We start from the raw sequence: 19,583 nt of genomic DNA on the forward strand, positions 1-19,583 counted from the left end.
TTCATAAATCAAACCGTACGTTACAATATACAATGACTATACAAGAGGTAAACAAAGAAGGTAGGAGATTGAAAATAATTGAAAGATCAAGAAAAATGTAAATAAATTGGAAAAATAAATAATTAAATTTTAAACAAAAATATATGTTGCCTAATGAATTATATAATGCCTTAACCTCTTTTCATCGTAATAAACCCGAGACAGACTTTAACTCCCAACCTTTTTGTCAGAAAAAAAAAATCTCGCAATAATCGTGAAAAATAATTATTTGCAAAAATAAACGCCACATGCTCCCGATAAAGTATTCAAAATCCACTCTTAATACTAGTTAATAAAGGAGGCCGATTATCTCTTCAAAAAATTATATTTTACTCAAATAAAGACTTTTCAATACTATTTGAATATAAAATTTTTATTTAAATAATCATATAGTTTAGAACAAAAAAAAATTGATTTCCTCTGAGATTTGGTAAAAATATAACGACCTTCTCTTAAGTTTTAAAAAATTTAGCCACTTTCCTAAAAGTTTCAAGAATTTCATAGACTTCTCGTAAAATTTGTCAAAGACACACTAACATTTTCTTATATTTTACAAAAAGATAAGTGTTTTGAGAGACATAAGTGTTCTAAAAATTAAATATCAGATAGGTTTGTAAGAATTTTGAAATCTGAAGATCGATCTCGAGAATTTTAAATTCTCATAAAAAAATTATCGTCTTAAATCTCGAAAAAGATTAAAATCTATTTTTTCTATATTTTATTTGTCTATTTTATACATCATTTTCAATTTTTAAAATGTAGTGTGGCAGCCATCATATTCATGGTTTATCCCACGTGGCAATTGTCACGTCATATTTGATATTGGTGAAACCCCAAACTAAGGATAGTGATGGCCGCTAATGGTGGGCCTTTTTTATTGTTTTTGCGCGTGAATGAGGGGCCCATTTGTCAGCCCAAAATATCAGTAACTGTTAAAAAGCCCATTGGGCCCGGACCACGCAATCTGTGCTGACAAGTCAACAATTTGTTTGTCCTGCTCAGCTCTTATATATTAATTTTGGATAGCAAATCCTTGCTTTTTTATATGCTATCCTGTTATTTATTTTTAAATGGATAAATCGTACCATAAGAATTTCAAGTTTAATTTAATTACATTTTTAAAAAAAATAAATTATGATAATTTTATGCTTAAAAGCTTAATTTTAACTTTGATAAATAAGCGGTGGCAAAATGGGTTAGCAGGTCGGATTTGAGAGGATCGTAAACAAGTTTGGGTTTGGGTTGACTCTTTTATTAACAGGTGACTAGCATATAAACTCAAATCTGTCTGTTTAATAACTAATCATTAACGCGTACCCATTAAAAATTCGTTTAAAAATAAAATTATTTATTTTAAATTTTTTAAAATTTTTCATACAAAGTGACATTTAAAAAAAAAAAGCAATACTCTTTTATTTTATTTTTTTAGTATCTTAACTAAAAAAATATATCTTTAATTAATATTTTTCAATATAATATACATACATATGTATATATCAAATTAAACGGGTCACCCAATAGGTATCCAACACAAACCCGCCTAACCCTTTTATTTAACAGGTCGAGTTCGGATTGACCTATTTATAAACGGGGCACCTTCTACTAAACCCAAGTCCAATTTAAATGGATAGATCATGGGTTATCTGTCGGGTTCAAACCCATTTTGGCACCCCTATTGATAAGGACTAAGATTTTTGAATTTGGACTTGAACAACTAACCTAATTTAGTCAACTAATCTAATTTATCTAACTAAACTAATTTAGTTAAATGTAAAATTTTAATCATCCATGATTTAATTCAATTTCATAGACTTATCACATAATTTTTTTAAAAATATATGTATATGAGACATAAACTATATGATAATATATGAAAAGTGTCAATAGTATTTTCTCCAAAATATATGAAACAAGAATAAAACTGAAGTTTACTCATTGAAATGTATAAAATTTCATGTCAATCTCGACTGGCAAAGACAACTTTTAATATTAATAAATTTATTTTATCCCAATCTCTTTTTCCCTTTAAGTTGGAGGGGAAAAAAAAATCTAAAGTTGCTTTTGAAGAATAGGAAAGTTAATATAATTTTATAATATAAGGCAAAGATACTAATTCCCTTTAAGATTTAGTAGAAAGATAGAGACATCTCCTAATGTTAAAAGTACCACAAATCTTACCTAAAGTTTTAAAAATGTCACACATTAAATATGTCAAAAAGACAAACAGTTCCTTAAAAAAATTTATCTTTTTATAAAATATAAGGAAATGCTTGTATTTTTCTGATAAATCTTAAGGACAGTTCCTGAAATTCTTTAGAGATCATTAAAATTTTTGAAATCTCAAGAAAAGATGTTAGCATATCTCCCTAAAATAACCTTATAATCTGCCTCATTCTCCTATAAAAGGAAGACCTTGTACAATTTTATTAGTACAAAAAGATTAATAAAACTTTTATTAATTTTAACATGGTATCAAAACCTTCTAAACCTAATTTCTTTTTCTTAAACCTCCTTGCCGCCGCCCACTTTTTCCTGAACACCCTTCCTTGTCGTCGCCGGTCAAAATCCCTCTGGTCCCATCCTTCCTCCGCTTGGCCGCCGTTTCTGACGACATCGTCATCATCTTCTCCAACGAGACTCTCGCCTCTTGGCCTTAGAGTCCCTCTCGTGATCTTGTCTCTGGTCTAGCATTCTCAGACTCTTAGTATCTCATCTCTCTGAGTCTCTTGAGTCTTCACTAGTTCAGCGCATAAGAGATAAACGTCCGGCGTCGTTTCATGCTCCATCGCTCACAACGACGTCTTTCATGAGCGCACCAAACATATCGAGATCGATTGTCATTCTGTGCGTCATCATCTTCAGGACGGGACACTTCGCCTCTTGTCAGTTCCTTTGGCTGATCATCAGTTGGCTGATATCTTCACGAAAACTCATCCACTTGGTTGTCATCGTGTTTTAGTCTGCAAACTCCAGATGACATCTTTGATGCCACCTTGAGTTTGAGGGGGGATGTTAACATATCTCCCCAAAATACCTTTGTATATCTCCCTAAAATACCCTTGTAGTCTACCTCCTTCTCCTATAAAAGGATGACATCGTATAATTTTATTTGTACAAAAAGATTAATAAAGTTTTTATTAATTTTAACAAAAGTAATTATTTTTTTTATCAAATTTCAAGAAAGGTCAATAACTTTTATCATCTATTATATTTTATTAAAATTCAAATCAACTCAAATATGGGAGTACGGTGCTCAATTAATTATCTAGATGGTCAATTGACTCAATTGATCATAAATCAGATTAGGGACAATTATATGGGCAGGAAGGAATCCATACTATAAAGTTAAACAATTTTATTTTGAATTTTTAACTCGTCTTCTTTCTTTAGGAAAAACAAAAAAAAAAAAAAACAAATCCTATTCAAAAGTGTCAAACTTTTGTGGGTTGGTCTTTAGCGGCGGAATCACCGGTGGAGTGGCGAGCGCGGGTGCCGCGGCAGATGGATTCCAAAGCCGCGGGGAAAGGGTCTCATTGACGACACAGAATAGCATTTTTATTTTCGATTTGATTCTTCCTTTATTATTATTATTATTATTATTTTAAAATACAAGTACATTATACTTATAGAGAGAATGAATTTTATAATTGGGAATAATTGCATGGACAAGTGTTTGTCAAAATTCAATTTTGGTGAGTTGGGCTATCCAATTGATTGTTCTGTATTAATAAATAAGAAAATTATTTTTTTCAGCCTGCGAGAATGCATAATTGTACCAAATGAAGGTTCCGCAAAAACAAATCGAATGATACCGAAACTAAAAACTAGCTAATCTATTTTTTTTTTCCCTTATAAATTTTAGGTGAAGTGAAATTATAGCTCTACCTTTTCGATTTAGTAAACAAGAAATTGGTTAAAAAGAAGAATAAAAAGAAAAGCCAAAACGAACGTGAGAATTGATGAGTGGCATAAGTTAGAATAATTTATCACTTTCTAACTTTAAATTTTGGCCTAATTGTATTTAATTTTTTGCTGATTTTGGGTTTCAATATGATCATTTAATTTTATTGCAAATTTGAAGAAAAGAAAAAAAATTTTTAAAAATTAAATTCGAAATTAAAAATGTTGGAAAAATCGTGTACTACACAACGTCGTATGCACTACGTGGGTCGTGAGCATAAAGAGGTGCCGTATACGTGAGCTGTTAAAATAATCGCGAGCTTGTGCGTGGTTTTAAAAGATAATAATAATAATAATAATAATAATAATAAGTGTGCAAGTGTGTATGAAGAAAACAAGGAGTCTTGTGAAAGACCCATAGGGCTGCTGTGCGCTGGGTGCTGGGCTGCCAAATTGAAATAGTGGCTTGGAAAGAAAATTTTGAAAAGTCAAAATAAGTGGGCTTGAACCTTGAGATGGAAATTGAATGTCAAAATAAAAAATGCATGCAGGGCTGGACCTGGAGAGAGACTTCTCAGCTATGTGTGTGTGCGCGCGATCGCAAAATCGAAAAGAAGAAAAGGGTGAGCCCGAGTCTTGATGTGACCTGACCATGCAATGTGAGTTAGTTAGGGTTTTAAAAATATGGGGGTGCGCTTGTGTGCGCATGAGAGGGAGAAGGACAACAGCAACCATGCATGGAGGAGAGCAGTCGCAGCAGGAAGCCAAGCGCCGCCAGAGAGGCCTTCTTTTGGAGAGACGAACACGAACAGCTGCAGTTCTTGGTGTTTTCTTGAAGCACGAATGCGGCAGGCTTCGGCAAGACAATCTGTGATTTTTCTTATACTCCCATGAGAAAAGAAAATATGGTGAATTCGTTTATACATGATTTTATTTTCAGCATGAACTAATTTTATTATTTTTAGAAAAATGATGTAAACTAGTTTCAAACTATGTTTTTTTTTTTCTATGCTAATCAAAAGTAATTTTCGTATATGTTGGTCTGATTTGTTCTGAGTTTATTGCTTTTAATTAACTGATCATTAATTAAATGATCTTGATCTTGTGATTTACTATCGAAAAGGGAAATTATAGGATAGATATAGGATATTTCAGCATAGGTAAATATAGAGATTGAAAGATTTGTTTGAACCTATGTAGTATTAAAACGTAGGTGTTAATGCGTTCTTACTTTATTGATTTGCATTCTCTTATGTTAAATAATAAATAAAAATAATTTCCAATTGACTATCAAAAGAGGCTTTTGCATGAATTTAAGATTTGCTAACAAACAGAGAAAATTAATTCATATTAGTTAGATTAGTAAAGCATAGTGAGAAATTAGGTGAAATCAATTTCCTAAAAGTTTTCTTTTTCATTAATTTGATACTTAAGCAACTAGTTTTATTTTCCTTTGAATAGTTTCTTTAAAGAAATTTTATTTCAATTGTACTCATAAAAATCCTAATTTATTTTCTAATTAAAGTCAAGATTAGTACAATTTTGGTACTTGATAAAAGTAAGTAATCAATCCCTGAAGACGATACTCTTCTCATCACTTTATTAGAAAACATACGATACTATGCACTTGTGGTTTTGCACCGATCAAGGATCTAAGTCAAGGACAAAATGTTTCATATTTTACTTGTTTTTAGTAAAGGTTTAATTTTTTGGTTCGGTAAATTCTATGGGTTGCATAACTACAATCGAATTGAAATTTATTTAAATAGGTATGGTCATGTGTAGGGGGTGTAAAAAAATCGATCGAAATTGATAAAATCAATTGAACCGAATTGAAACTAATTGATTTTTCTGTCATTCAATTCTGTTTCGATTTTGTGTTTTAAGAAATAGAAAAAAAAAATGAACCTATTCAATTCAGCAATTCTTTTTTATCAAAAGGAATATACAATTATATTTCAAATCAAAATTCAGTCAAGTAAAATGTATAATTGAATTTGTATAAATTAACAAGATCCACTTTAATTTGTAATCAAGACCCATTAAGAGGTCAATAACTAAATCAAATCGAATATTTTCGATTTGATTTAATCATTTGATTCAATTTGATTCATAAATATTAGGAACCGAATAATTTAATTTAGATTTAAAATTTTATAATAAAAAAATAGAGCAAACTAAACCAATTACACCCCTAGTCATGTGGGCTTTATTTTGACCATGACGTAAAAATAGTTAAATAAAAAAAGGAAAAAAAGACCCACATATATGTTGGAATACAAGTAATTTATGATTATTCCTAGGAAAAAAATAACACATCAAAACTATTTTTAAAAATTACAATACAGTCAATTTTAGGCCGGACTTACTTTTTTGAGTTTATAGGAAGGGAACTATATAATGTTGGATAACTCATTTCTCATCCTATACTTCTTCTCATCCTTTCTCAAAGTTTAAATTTAAATCTTCAAAATACAAGTTTCACATTCTAATAATGTTCCTAAAAAACAAATGATTATATGCTAATGAAAGACCCGTGTGTTTATATATACTTATTTATTTGAAAAATCAAAAGATCTATAATCGGGCAAGGTTGACATTTCTTATTTATTGTATGAGAAAAAAAAAAGTCAAAATTAATATGTTGTAAAGCTCCATTTGAAACTTGAAAACAATAAGAAAAGTCAAAAGTATAATTTTGGCATAGAATTTAAGGATTGGATTTTAATTTGTTTGAATTTGGAAGAAATTTAACATAATTTCGTACCTCATTTTGTCTAACAGTATATAAATCTAAATTCAAAACCCAAAATTTATACTCCCACACATAAAATAATAAGGAATACGGAAGAATTCAATTTTTCATATTTTTTTAATAAAAATAAAATGAGAAAAATAATATACATACATATATACTAATCAATAAATAAAAATTTAATTTTGTACAATATTAACATTTAATTTTTTTTAAAAAAATTAATCGCATTAAAATAAAATTTTATTTTAACAATATTTAATGTAAAAATATAATTAAAATAATTCATTTTTGTTTTCTTTCTTTTCTCTTCTCAAATAAAATGAATTATATAAAGCAAAGAAAAGGGCAAAAAGGTAACAGGAAATTTGCTAGGCACTGTGGTCAATGGTCGTGGGCCTCATGTCCTCATTGCAGTTGTTTTGTTGGGCCAGCCATGCTTCCAAAGCCCAAGCTTGATAGTCTGAAGGGGCATGGAAATTGGGCTATGGGCCGGGTTAACAGGGCCTTGAAATTGCTCCTGTTAGGTTTCTATGCTGCACAGACACGATGCCACGACCTTCCTTAACTTAAAAGGTCTTTTTTTTTTTTTAAAGAACATCACAACATTGTTATCCACAATAATACAAACCAATAAAACAAACTTAAAAACTAAATAGAAGAGATTTTGATGATCATCCTTCAATGCTAATCAGCAATTGAGTAATAGAGTTATGGAAGAGGAGATCTCTTGCACATATATTGTCATTGGATGATCGTGCCCCTATTTATTCTATTAAGGTGGTTTTATCACAGGTCTTAGATGTTTGGTTAAAAAATATAGTGATATGGTGTTTTACTTTTTATAAATAATTGAAGTTGCTGCCAATAGTTTTCTAACCTACGTATTATTGAGCTACTAAGTGTGTTCTATCAAATTATAGTAAAGGTTAAAAGGTCAACCTGATTCAACTATGTGTTGGGGGTTGATCCTTGCTTACAAAATATGGGTTAATGACATGACTGAGAAAGGTATCTTCAAAACTTAGGTGTTAAGGAGAGAGAAGTAAAAAGATCTTATACTAATTTTAAAACTGCGCACAAAGGTAATGTGGGATTGGACGCACACCAACACTCCCTCTTGAGCACATAAGGGGAAATGAGACGAGGATGAGTCCAGCTCACAGAGAAGCCAAGCATCCCAAGGCCCAGCTATGATACCAAGTTATAGAGTTCATCCTTAAAACCTAAGCATCAAGGAGAGAGAGTTAAGATGATCTTATACTGCCTTGAGACTACCCACAGAAGCGATGTGGGACTGAACGCACACCAATATTATGCTTGATATCTTGTTCCACATAGGGTATTTAATAAATATGACAATCAACATATTTCACTATTCTATTCAAATAGATTTATGTTTTATCTAATATTTACATATGATTTAATTACTATTCTATCAACACTCATAAGATGTCTTTGAAATATTTTCTAGTGATTCATAAGTAAATTTGTAATTCTCATGTTCTTTTCACCAGTTTTTTCACCTATCTCGCTCATAGATTCAATTGTCATAACAGTGGCAAGATAGGAAATTGTTGGCTTTTTTTTCATCAAAGCTATATGTGGGTGTGACCTCACTCTCAAACTCTTTTATTTCCTTAGATTTTAGACGGTTAATGTGGAGTCCATGAGTGGGCTTGATACACATGGGTGAGCACTAATTTGAACCAAAAGTTTAAACTTATTGGGTCTTAAATTCAACCAAGTATATAAGCACCCATCATCCACTTAAATTTTATAATGTGAGACAAACTCACAAGTAAAATTCTCAACATTAACAACTTGTAAATGCATAGATCGGGATTCGAGTTTTGACATCAACATATATATAAATATTTATAATGGATAAAACTCTTGATATTAATTTTTTGTGAAGTTCGATCCCTTCGTAGCGGAGATGAAGTCTAAGATATCCAAAATGTTATTTAATGGAGAAAAAGGGGTAGCTTTTCTTGGCTTCCTTTGCTTGCTTTGGTCTTGGACTACCCTTCATTGTTGAGCATACTAATCTCTTTTCTATAGCTATGTACCTCTCTTATTTTGTTCTGCATATTTTTCTTACCCACCAAACTAAAGACAGCAAACTTCTGATTTGGGCCTCTACTTAACACATTAGAGCCCTAATTCCTATAACCAAACACTTCTTTTCATATATATGGGAATAAAATGAAACATAGAACAACAAAGTTGCATTTTTATTGGGTTATCCTTTTGTTTTCCTGAGAATCCCCAATTCCCAGCTGTGCAAGTCCAACCAATCAAAGCATAGTATTTTGGTCAATAAATAGCTAATTAACCCACCGAAAAACGACACATGGCGGCGGCCCCATGGTTGCTTTAACTTAATAATAATAATAATAATAATAATAATGTGAAAAGCCAAAACATAAAAACTGCCATTTCCCAAGTGGTAGTAGAAGATGGGGACCCTATGTGATAATTTCAATGATCAAAACCCCTAAAGTGGGTGTCCCTTTCTACCCCCAATTCCTCTATATATGGGTCAGAGCATTAAGAACATTAGAACTGACCATGTATGGTGGGTCACCTAACAATTGTAATTTCACAGTACTGAAGATGATAAACTGTGCCTCTTTAATTCCAATTAAGTTTCCATTACACCCATAATAATAATGACAGCTTCTCTCAGGGTACTAGAGCATAGGAGAAGGAATAAAAGAAAAAGCATTTATACATAGAACTTGAGAGAGAGAGAGAGAGGGTTTGGCTAATGATGTGGAGATAGGACTTGTTTGGAGAAGCATTATTATGCAAGATAGTGAGTTTGATTGAAACTGAAAATGGGTAATCATCACCATGATTTGTGTTCATGCACCATTGGATTCTCATTACCCAGTAGCTATTAACAAACATTGACAAATATGGGTTTTGGTATCTTCTTAGTGAAGGAATTTTTCCTCACTGGCTAGGAAATTAAGACATCTGTACCCCATGTTCTTGCATGTTCACATTCAATTTTTCCTTTATTATATATGTATATATTCTCTCACTCATGGACACATACTTGGAAGCCTTTATTCTCTTATCATTTCTTTATAATAGCTTTATTCCATATAGAAAGAGGGGTGGAGAGTAGAAGGGTATCAAAGAATAGATTTTTTTTTTTTTTTCTCACACACAAAGTTCTCCACTCTACAACAAAGGGGCTCTCCACCTCAATGCAACCTCGGCCGCCTTTCCCCATACTTTAGGGTTTGTAGCTATATCTTATGCCCCATAAAGAGCTTACTAAAATCTTGATTAGGTTCTTCTTAGGGTTTTTGGATGCCTTTTATTTTTAGGACTACAGAGGGTTTTCTTTTGTCGTGTTTCATCTTTCTAATGGTCTTGTTTTGTTATAAAGTCATCCTGACATGTTTTCTTCGTTATTGGTACATAGTGTAATGATTTCAATCCAACCAAATTTTGATGAGGTATTATTTGATTTGACCTACTACACCTCACAATTTATGCTATAAAATGTGTCTCGTGAGGTTGAAACATATACCATCATTCTATATCTAAGATTTTTCTAGTACATACTTGACGCCTTCACCAAAGTGGCTCAAATTTCTTTGAGGATTTGTTAGAAATTCAAAAATAAAATTTTACAAGGCATGCAAAATTTCTTGTATAACGTTCTTCTTAAGACAAAAATTCTCCTGTTAAACAGTGTGCAAATGAATTTTTTTTTTTTTCGCTAAAAGAGGTACCTCCATTTATTTATTAATAAACCCTCACTTTTGGCGAAAGAATACCGTGATTACAAGTTTAAACCAACCAACCAACCAAACTAAGACAAACAAAATTAAACATAACTAACAAAGGATATAAAAACATAAAAACAATCAAAAACAAAACGAAATACACCAAACGAAACTCTAGTGTGCAAATGAATTGCTACAGATCTATCATCTCCAAAATATAAAGAAAAAGGCATGCTATTGAGTGTTGAGGAAATGCACTTTTGAGTTTGTCCCACATTAAAAAAATTGAGTGGAAGATGTATACATGATTGAACCCAAGACCCAATAGACTTAAGATTTTAGGTAAATTGGTGCTCACCCATATGTATCAAGCCCACTAATGGACTCGATTCTAGAATTTCCATAGAATAATTTGAGAAGAAAAAGAATGCAAATATATGGTGCAAAAAAAGTTGGAAGACTATAATTTGGTGGACATAAAAATACTTTTTCATAGATTATGTCTCAAAGAATTTGAATTTAACAGTTATTTTCTTTATAATTGTGTCTATAAATTCAAATTCAAATTTAAGTATGTAATGACACATTTCATTGGATTTTTTTTTTTTTGTAAAGAGTCGGAAGTCACCCATATAGCGACCCCGTCTCAAGTTTATTAATAATAACTCTCACTTATGACAGAGGAATACCGCGGAAACAAAAGGACACTTGAAATTTACATAATAACCAATAAAACACCTCATGCATCAAACCAAACAAAAGAAGAAAATAAACTTGAACCAATATCAAAAGGAAACCAACTAAACATTCCTCATATAAATTGTACTCATTTTATTCAATTTATACAAATATTTGATAATTTTAAGAAGTTGACTACTATTTGTAAACAAATTATTCCTCCACATGACACCTTATCGAGTCAAAGTAAAATGATAGATGCTCCAAAGTAAAATGACGTATATTATTGTTTAAAATAAATTTTTTATTTATTTATATGTTAAAATCTCAAACATAGAAGCACAAATACTATACATCACTTCATCTCAGTCTTTCCGAAGATCCAAAGCGAAGGCTCCCCAAAACTAATATTTATAAGAATTTAGAAACCATAAAAATACCAAGTCATCTAGCACTAGCTTTTCCACTTCTTTCACTCTTGCTTTCAAAAAGCACCTTAGATTTGATTCTGCTATGAACAACTTGCGCTACTACGGAAGAGAATAGATTCAAACATGAATGATTGACACACTTTTCTTGCTTCGATTCCAAATGTTTGGCTTAGGGCATATACCTTATGGTCTCAAAGTTGGGCAACTTCCCATCTAAAAGCTAATTGGCCAATTTCATATTCGGATAGGGTGCATGCAGTATATATTTCATCAAAATGGGTCTCACTTTATGAAAGAATATATATATATATATATATATATATATATATATATATATATATATATTTTCATATTCGGATAGGGTGCATGCAGTATATATTTCATCAAAATGGGTCTCATTTTATGAAAGAATATATATATATATAATTTCATATTCGGATAGGGTGCATGCAGTATATATTTCATCAAAATGGGTCTCATTTTATGAAAGAATATATGGAGGCTCCAACCATCAATGCGCCACTTTGGACACTATGGTACAGCACTAAATCCAGAGGGTGAAAGTCATCCGTCCATTGACATATCTTTGGTAATTCATTGGAATAAACTCTTAAGAAAAAATCAAACCTGTGACCTTAGGGTCACCAAAGTCACAAGTCGTCATTTTCACTTGAGCCAACCCAACTAGATTATGAAAGAATTTTGGTCATGAATGAAAGGAGTTCGGGTTTTAAATTTTATTTCAATTGAGAGTTATGAAAAACCCGAACTCACAGATGTTGATTGGATTGAAGATTTTGCGATAGAGAAAAGAGAATGAGAGGAAATAAGCTTATCTTTTCATTGTATTTCTTTTTAGGTTTAATGCTATTAAGAATGATTTTTTTTTTTCAAATATGATTAAAAAAAATAAAAGAAATTAAAGGTTAATGATATATAAAATAATAGCTTTATTTATTTAGTTGTATTTTATTTTATTTTTCACTTTAAAATTACTTTGCTACCAAAAGAAAAAAAAGCATAATTGTTGAAAGCTATTCAATTTTGACATTTTTAAGATTATTCAAAATAACAATGCCCTCGGGTTTTTAATCACTATCACAAAACACCCTTTTCTTTATAATTTTATGGACTAGTCCACCCCTGGTTAAATGTTATTTTCGTGTTAAAAATGACATACATCATAATTTACTTTGACATCATGTTTGGCAAAATTTTGGATTTCGAGTTATCTTGAATTTGGATAAAATGACGTATAAAACTGTATTAAAATTTGTCCAAATCCAAATCCAAATCCAAATCTAAATCCAAGGTTGTAAATTCTATGCTCCCAAACACTACCTAAATTTCTTTCAATTACCAAAATATATATTCTATTGCCATATATATATACTAAATTAAAACAAAATTGCAAGTATAAGTCATGTCCTTAAATTTATCCTAAACATCAACCTAGTGAGGGGCTCGGTCATGTGGTCAAGGATTGGATGGTGGTCAATGATAACCTAATTAAATATTTTATAATACTCTAAGTCTTCTTGATTTTTAATTTTCATTTGTTCATTTGTATTTCAAAATATTTCATAATCTACTAATTTATCTTATTTTACCAAAAAAAAAAATTGCACCAGGTGAATAGGACAAAATTAGGATTTCCCTAGTTTTGACCGAATTATTATCATTTGTTTATGTTATATAAAACCAATTCAATTTTAGTTAAGTCTATCTCGAACTTTTGGTTCAATCAAACAAGCTAGATTGATAATAAATATAGTAGTAACTTGTCAATCTAAAAAGAAAAAGGCAACTATTATTTTTAAGCGAAAGCAACTAGTATCAATCACATAAATTCATGAGTTAGCATTTGTCACTATCATAAAAAAATAATAATATTAAAAAACCATCATAACATAAAATATGCATATATAATTACCATAATAAACTAAGCGGAAAAACACTGATTAATATTCACATAAATACTAAAAACATATTACTTTCTTTCATGATCTATATATTTCAATTAAAATACACAATAGCCTACACCAAATGACGTCATTTATGATTCAGCACTTAGGATGTTAATTTTTTCATCTTTTTATTTTAGGAGATTTTGTGATAATTGTTACGAACTCAAGAGATGCAGTGTCATTTTCACAAAAATAAAAAAATAAATAAAGGATATTGTTAAATTTTACCTTTTTTAAAAAAATAATAATTTTTATTTTACATTTTTAATTCTCTAAGAAATTATAAAACTACCACTTGATTTTAATTAGTACATGACATTTAGAAAATAAAAGAGATGTTTCCCAAGTTTCCTATCTAAAAAACGATACAAATATGTAGCCATTTGAAAAATTACAAATATGAACCGAAAATTTGTTCTTCACAATTAAATAGAATCTTAATTATATTTCCCCCCCTTTATCTCATAGCTTTCAAGTTTCAAAAGTAGCCATGAGGGTCGGGCTCGCTCTATCCATAAAATATTTCTTCTAAAAATGAGATTATAAAATATACAAATTAAATTAATGGTATTTTGAGTGAATCGTGAGATAGCTTTCGTCACCAAATATATAATGCAACATTTGTTACATAAACATTAGCTTTTTGCCGATTATAAATTAATTGTGTGTCAAAAGTTTGAACAATGAAACTCTGTATAAATGATATTATATAATAGTTTTGTATGTATATGATAAAGCATATTAATATAATATTAATTTGAAAATGCTCGTGCTCCATTTCGGTGGTAATGGGAAATCATGATTCATGATAATTCAATCATGAATAGCATTTTTTGACAACTATATAATTATTATTATTATGTGGTGCCACTCTGACCCAAGCCCCAAGGTTCAATATATATATATATATATATATATATATATATATATATATAAAGAAGTATGTCCATATGATGATGCAATACTCTTCCAAAACTTAATTGTGTATTACCCATCTTAAATATGTAATGCACCTCTTGGTCATACTAGCAAAAGGTTCATCGAGTGGAGAAAGAAATAAAAATAAAATAATGGGAGGTAAAAGATTTAGAATTTGATTTTGGTTAGTAAAGGATATGCATGGTTTTGGAGATGTTTTGATATAAATTAGGAGTAGATTTGTGTTTTGAAAATATCACTTATGAATTATTTCACATAAAAAAAAAAAAAGAGAGAATGTGTCGCTTATTACTTAGGCGACATAGAACATAAAGTCAACAGGCAATAATGGTCACCTAACTCATTAGGTGACAATGGTCGCCTAACTCATTAGGCAAAGATCGCCCATTATTAAGCGACAAGGAAGATAAGCAATGAATTTGGTGCTGTTAAATTATTTGCCCTCAACTTATACCTATGAAAATCTTGTGACCACTCTTACGTGGGGAAAAGAAACACTTGATTTGGAAGAGATAATAAGTGCTTTGTTAAATTTTCATCCAATTTTGAAAATATGTGATAAAGAGGAATGACTTGTTGTAAAGGGTTGTAATGAGCGAGGCAAAGGAAAGTTTAAAAATGGGTCTAATCAAAAATTCTGGAATCAATCCAAGAAGAAGAAGGAAATTCGGTGTTATAAATGTAGTAAAAATGGGCATGTAAAATCGGAGTGTTCGGATTGGAAGAAGGGAAATGCTAATAAGCATGAGGGGATTTCTAAATCTATAAATGTTGTTCAAGAATAAGATTCAGTGAATGGTGATGTTCTATCAGTTTTAGTGAAGTTGGATAATCTAATGGACTCTTGGATACTTGACTCGGCATGTTCTTATCACATGACTCCAAACAAGAAATGGTTCAGCATTTATAGGTTAGTAAATTCTAAATCAGTTCTTATGGGTAATGATGCTTCTTGTGTCACGCTCCGAACCCCGAAATGGGATCTGGGGTGAGAATTTAATCTAACCTGTCCTTGTATCCAATAAAACATTCAAAGATACAGTACAATGGATGAGGATCCAACCCCGTGGGGTTCCCAGACACCCTAAACACATCCAATCACAAACATATACGTAGTGAAAAAAAGTCATCGATATACACATGTGCAGTACCATACCAGATTCTATACAAGAGCAAAAACAGGCTCTATCAAAATGTACAAACGAGTGCCCAATTACATCTCAAAATGGCAATCTGTCAAAATACAATCCTAGCACTTACCCAAACGCTAATAGCAGTACACCGACCACTACGCTCCCTACACCAGGACGCTAGTTCCAGTTACTCGAAAGACCTATAAAAATGTATGTACAGCAGGGATGAGACACCTCTCAGTAAGGAAGAACACAGGTTATATCGATGTGTAACATTTTAGTGTTATCATGATACACTAACATGCATGGATCAATAGTCAAAATAATCAAAACAGTTCAAGTATTTTCACAAACCAAGCAATACAATATGGTGTCGTCACACCCTTCGGCTCGAAGCCAGACTGTCTAGTGGTATTTCACACCCTTCAGTAAAAATCGGTGATCTGGTGGTATTTCACACCCTTCAGCCAACGCCGGCAGTCTAGTGATATTTCACACCCTTCGACAAATGCCGGTGCCCTCGATAACCTGGCATAGCATCAGCGTTGAACTAGTGCAGATCTGGTATTCACACACCCTTCGGCTCGAAAGCCGGCCAATTTAGTGGTATTGCGCACTCTTCGACGAAAGTCAGATTTTCAAACCTGGAATAATTCGGAACCCCGTTCCTATTTCACCAAAGTACAACATATGCATACTCATATAGCCAAACAAACCACACCCATTTGGTAATCTAAATCATGGTTTTCCAACAAATACAGTTTAAACAAGTCAAGGCACGACCATCCCAATATCATAGTATAAATCAGCATATACCCTCGGTTTTCAACAAAACCAGGGATGCAACCCGTCGCCCCCTTTTTTCCAAAACTGTAATAATGAAAAACCCATAGTTTTCTCCGTTAGATCCCCCCAAATGAGTAGTCAAAACATACACAGGACCATAAATTACAATTCCACCAAGTCCGATTTCAAAAATAACTAATATAAACATAGTTCCCCTTACCTTTTCCCCGAATAACAAATCCCAAACTCCAAGGCCCCTAAACAGTGAACCAAGTTCCAAAACCTACAAATCACAGTACAGAATATGCTCACAAGACAGTTTCCTACAAAACTATTGGATCAGAAATGAAAACTAAACCTTACCTCGATTTTACACCAAAAACCAAAAATCTCCGAAATGAGATTCCGATCCGTAGAAATTGTAGAGAATCCTTCCATGATCCTCGTGGTAACTTCAGATTCCCGATTCCATCAACGATCAGCGAAGAAATCTAGAAAGAGAGTAGGGAGAGTTCTAGAGAGATAGAGAGAGAGTAGGGAGAATTCTAGAGAGAAAGAGAGAAATCTAAGTTTTCTTAATGAGGAAGTAAAGGAATTTCTATTTATAGCCCTTTGACCTGGCCCAATTCGTCGACGAAATGGTGCCTTCGTCGACGAATTTTCCACTGACTTAGTCGACAAATCGGTGGCCTCGTCGACGAATCTAGGATCTTTGGTTTTTCCAAAACTCCTTAGCTTCTTCTCATCGACGAGTCTCTGAATTTCATCAACGAGAAGAATAAAGGCTTCGTCAACGAAATATGCTAAATTCCCAATTTGCCCCTGTCTTATTCATTTAAACCTATTTATCACGATTCGGGTTCTTACAATCTCCCCTCCTTACAAAAATTTCATCCTCGAAATTTGCCATCTCTTATTCACAAACTTATATATACAATCAAATACACATATACACAACTCAAGCGAAAACTAGCGACCACTACAACGTAGTCCCGTCATACACATACACATACATACCCTCACTTATGGCAGAGGAATACCGTGGTTACATATACAATGGTCTCAGGAATTCATAATACACACACACTCCCGATGACTAACCACCTATCCCAACCCATAGTAGAATCATGTACAAGTGTTCAAAACAACTGTGGATACTTCCGGCGTATTTCCGTTTCTAGTTCCCAAGAAGCTTCCTCAACCTCGTGGTTTCGCCACAATACCTTCACTAATGGTATCTCTTTAGTACGAAACTTCTGAACTTTACGGTCCAGAACCTGAACAGGTATCTCCTCATACGCTAAAGTATCCCCAATTTCCAACTCATCATAACTAATAACATGTGAAGGATCCAACACTTACCACCTCAACATGGATACGTGAAACACATCATGGACCTCGAAAGTGCTGGAGGTAATGCAACTCTGTAGGCTACCGGACTCACTCGCTTAAGTACCTCGAATGGTCCGATAAACCTCGGGCTCAACTTGCCTTTCCTCCCAAATCTCATCACCCCTTTCATCGGAGCGATATGCAGAAATACCTTACCTCCCACTTCGAACTCTAACTCATGGCGGCAAACATCTGCGTAACTCTTCTGTCGACTCTGAGCTGATATAATCCTACTAAGGATGGAATGTCATGCTAAAAAAATAACTAAGACCCTAGAGCTTCCTGTAAGCTCCTCCAAAATCGTGACGTGAAACACGGGTCCTGATCTGACACTATAGATACTGGCACTCCTTGAGAACGAACTATATCTTGAATATAAATTTCTACCAAGTGGTTAAGGGAGTAGCTGATCTTGATAGGAAGGAAATTGGCGGTCTTAGTCAAATGGTCTACAATCACCCAAATTACATTCTAGCCATGCAATGCTGTCGGCAGCCCTGAACCAAAATCCATAGATATATGATCCCATTTCCACTCTAGGATAAAAAGTGGCTGTAATTGGCGTGCTGGCCTCTGGTGCTCAGCTTTTACCCGCTAACATGTCAAACACTATGCTACATATTCATCAATTTCTTTCTTCATACCACTCCACCAATACGACTCTCGTAGATCCCTATACATTTTCATACTTCCATGATGAACTATGTACAAAGATATGTGAGCCTCCTCTAAGATGGCCTTCCTAATGTCAGCATTAGCAGGAACACACAATCTAGAATGAAACCGCAAAGCTCCATCATCTGTAATACAGAAGTCCTCTCCTTGACCATTATGTACTCTGACAATTACCTCTACTAATTTTGGATCTTCCTTCTGAGTAGCTTTAATCCTTTCCTGTAGAGTAGGCTGCACCACTAAACTGGAAATACATGCCTGAGGATCACTCTCGACCAACTCTATGCCGAGTCTCTCTAAATCCATTGTAATTGGATACTGAATCTCCATAGCTACCAACGCTGATCCCACAGACTTCCTGCTCAACGCATCAACTACCACGTTTACTTTTCCCTTGGTGGTAACTGATAGTATAGTCAAAATCTTTAATAAGCTCCAACCAGCTTCTCTGTCTCATGTTCAGTTCCTTCTAAGTGAAAAAGTACTTTAGACTCTTATGGTCGGAGAAGATTTCACATCGCTCGCCATACAAGTAATGCCTCCAAATCTTCAATGTATGTACTATTGTAGCCAACTCAAGATCATGGGTAGGGTAGTTCTTTTCATACACTTTCAACTGCCTAGAAGCATACGCTGCCACTCTATCATGTGGCATCAATACACAGCCAAGTCCCTTCAAGGACACATCACTATAGAAAACATAACCCTCATCCTCTGACAGGATGATCAGCACTAGTGCTGTGACAAACCTCTGCTTCAATTCTTGAAAACTGCTCACAGCTATCATCCCATTCAAATATGGTGTTTTTTCTAGTCAGTCGTGTCAGAGGTCCTGATAACGTTGAGAATCCCTCAATGAAACAACGGTAATACCCAGCTAGCTTTAAGAAACTCCTGATCTCCTGGACGTTCCTCAGTTTAGTCCAATTCACTACCGCATCAATTTTACTAGGATCCACAGAAATTTCATCCCCTGAGATAACATGCCCTAAAAACACAACTTTCTCGAGCCAAAATTCACATTTGCTGAACTTAGCGTATAACTTCTTTTCCCTGAGCATCTGTAAAACCTGCCTCAAGTGCGTCTTATGCTCCTCATAGATTCTCAAATAGACTAGTACATCATCAATAAAAACAAC

Source organism: Malania oleifera, chromosome 11, assembly GCF_029873635.1.
Source record: "Malania oleifera isolate guangnan ecotype guangnan chromosome 11, ASM2987363v1, whole genome shotgun sequence".
NCBI classification, from domain to species: Eukaryota; Viridiplantae; Streptophyta; class Magnoliopsida; order Santalales; family Ximeniaceae; genus Malania; species Malania oleifera.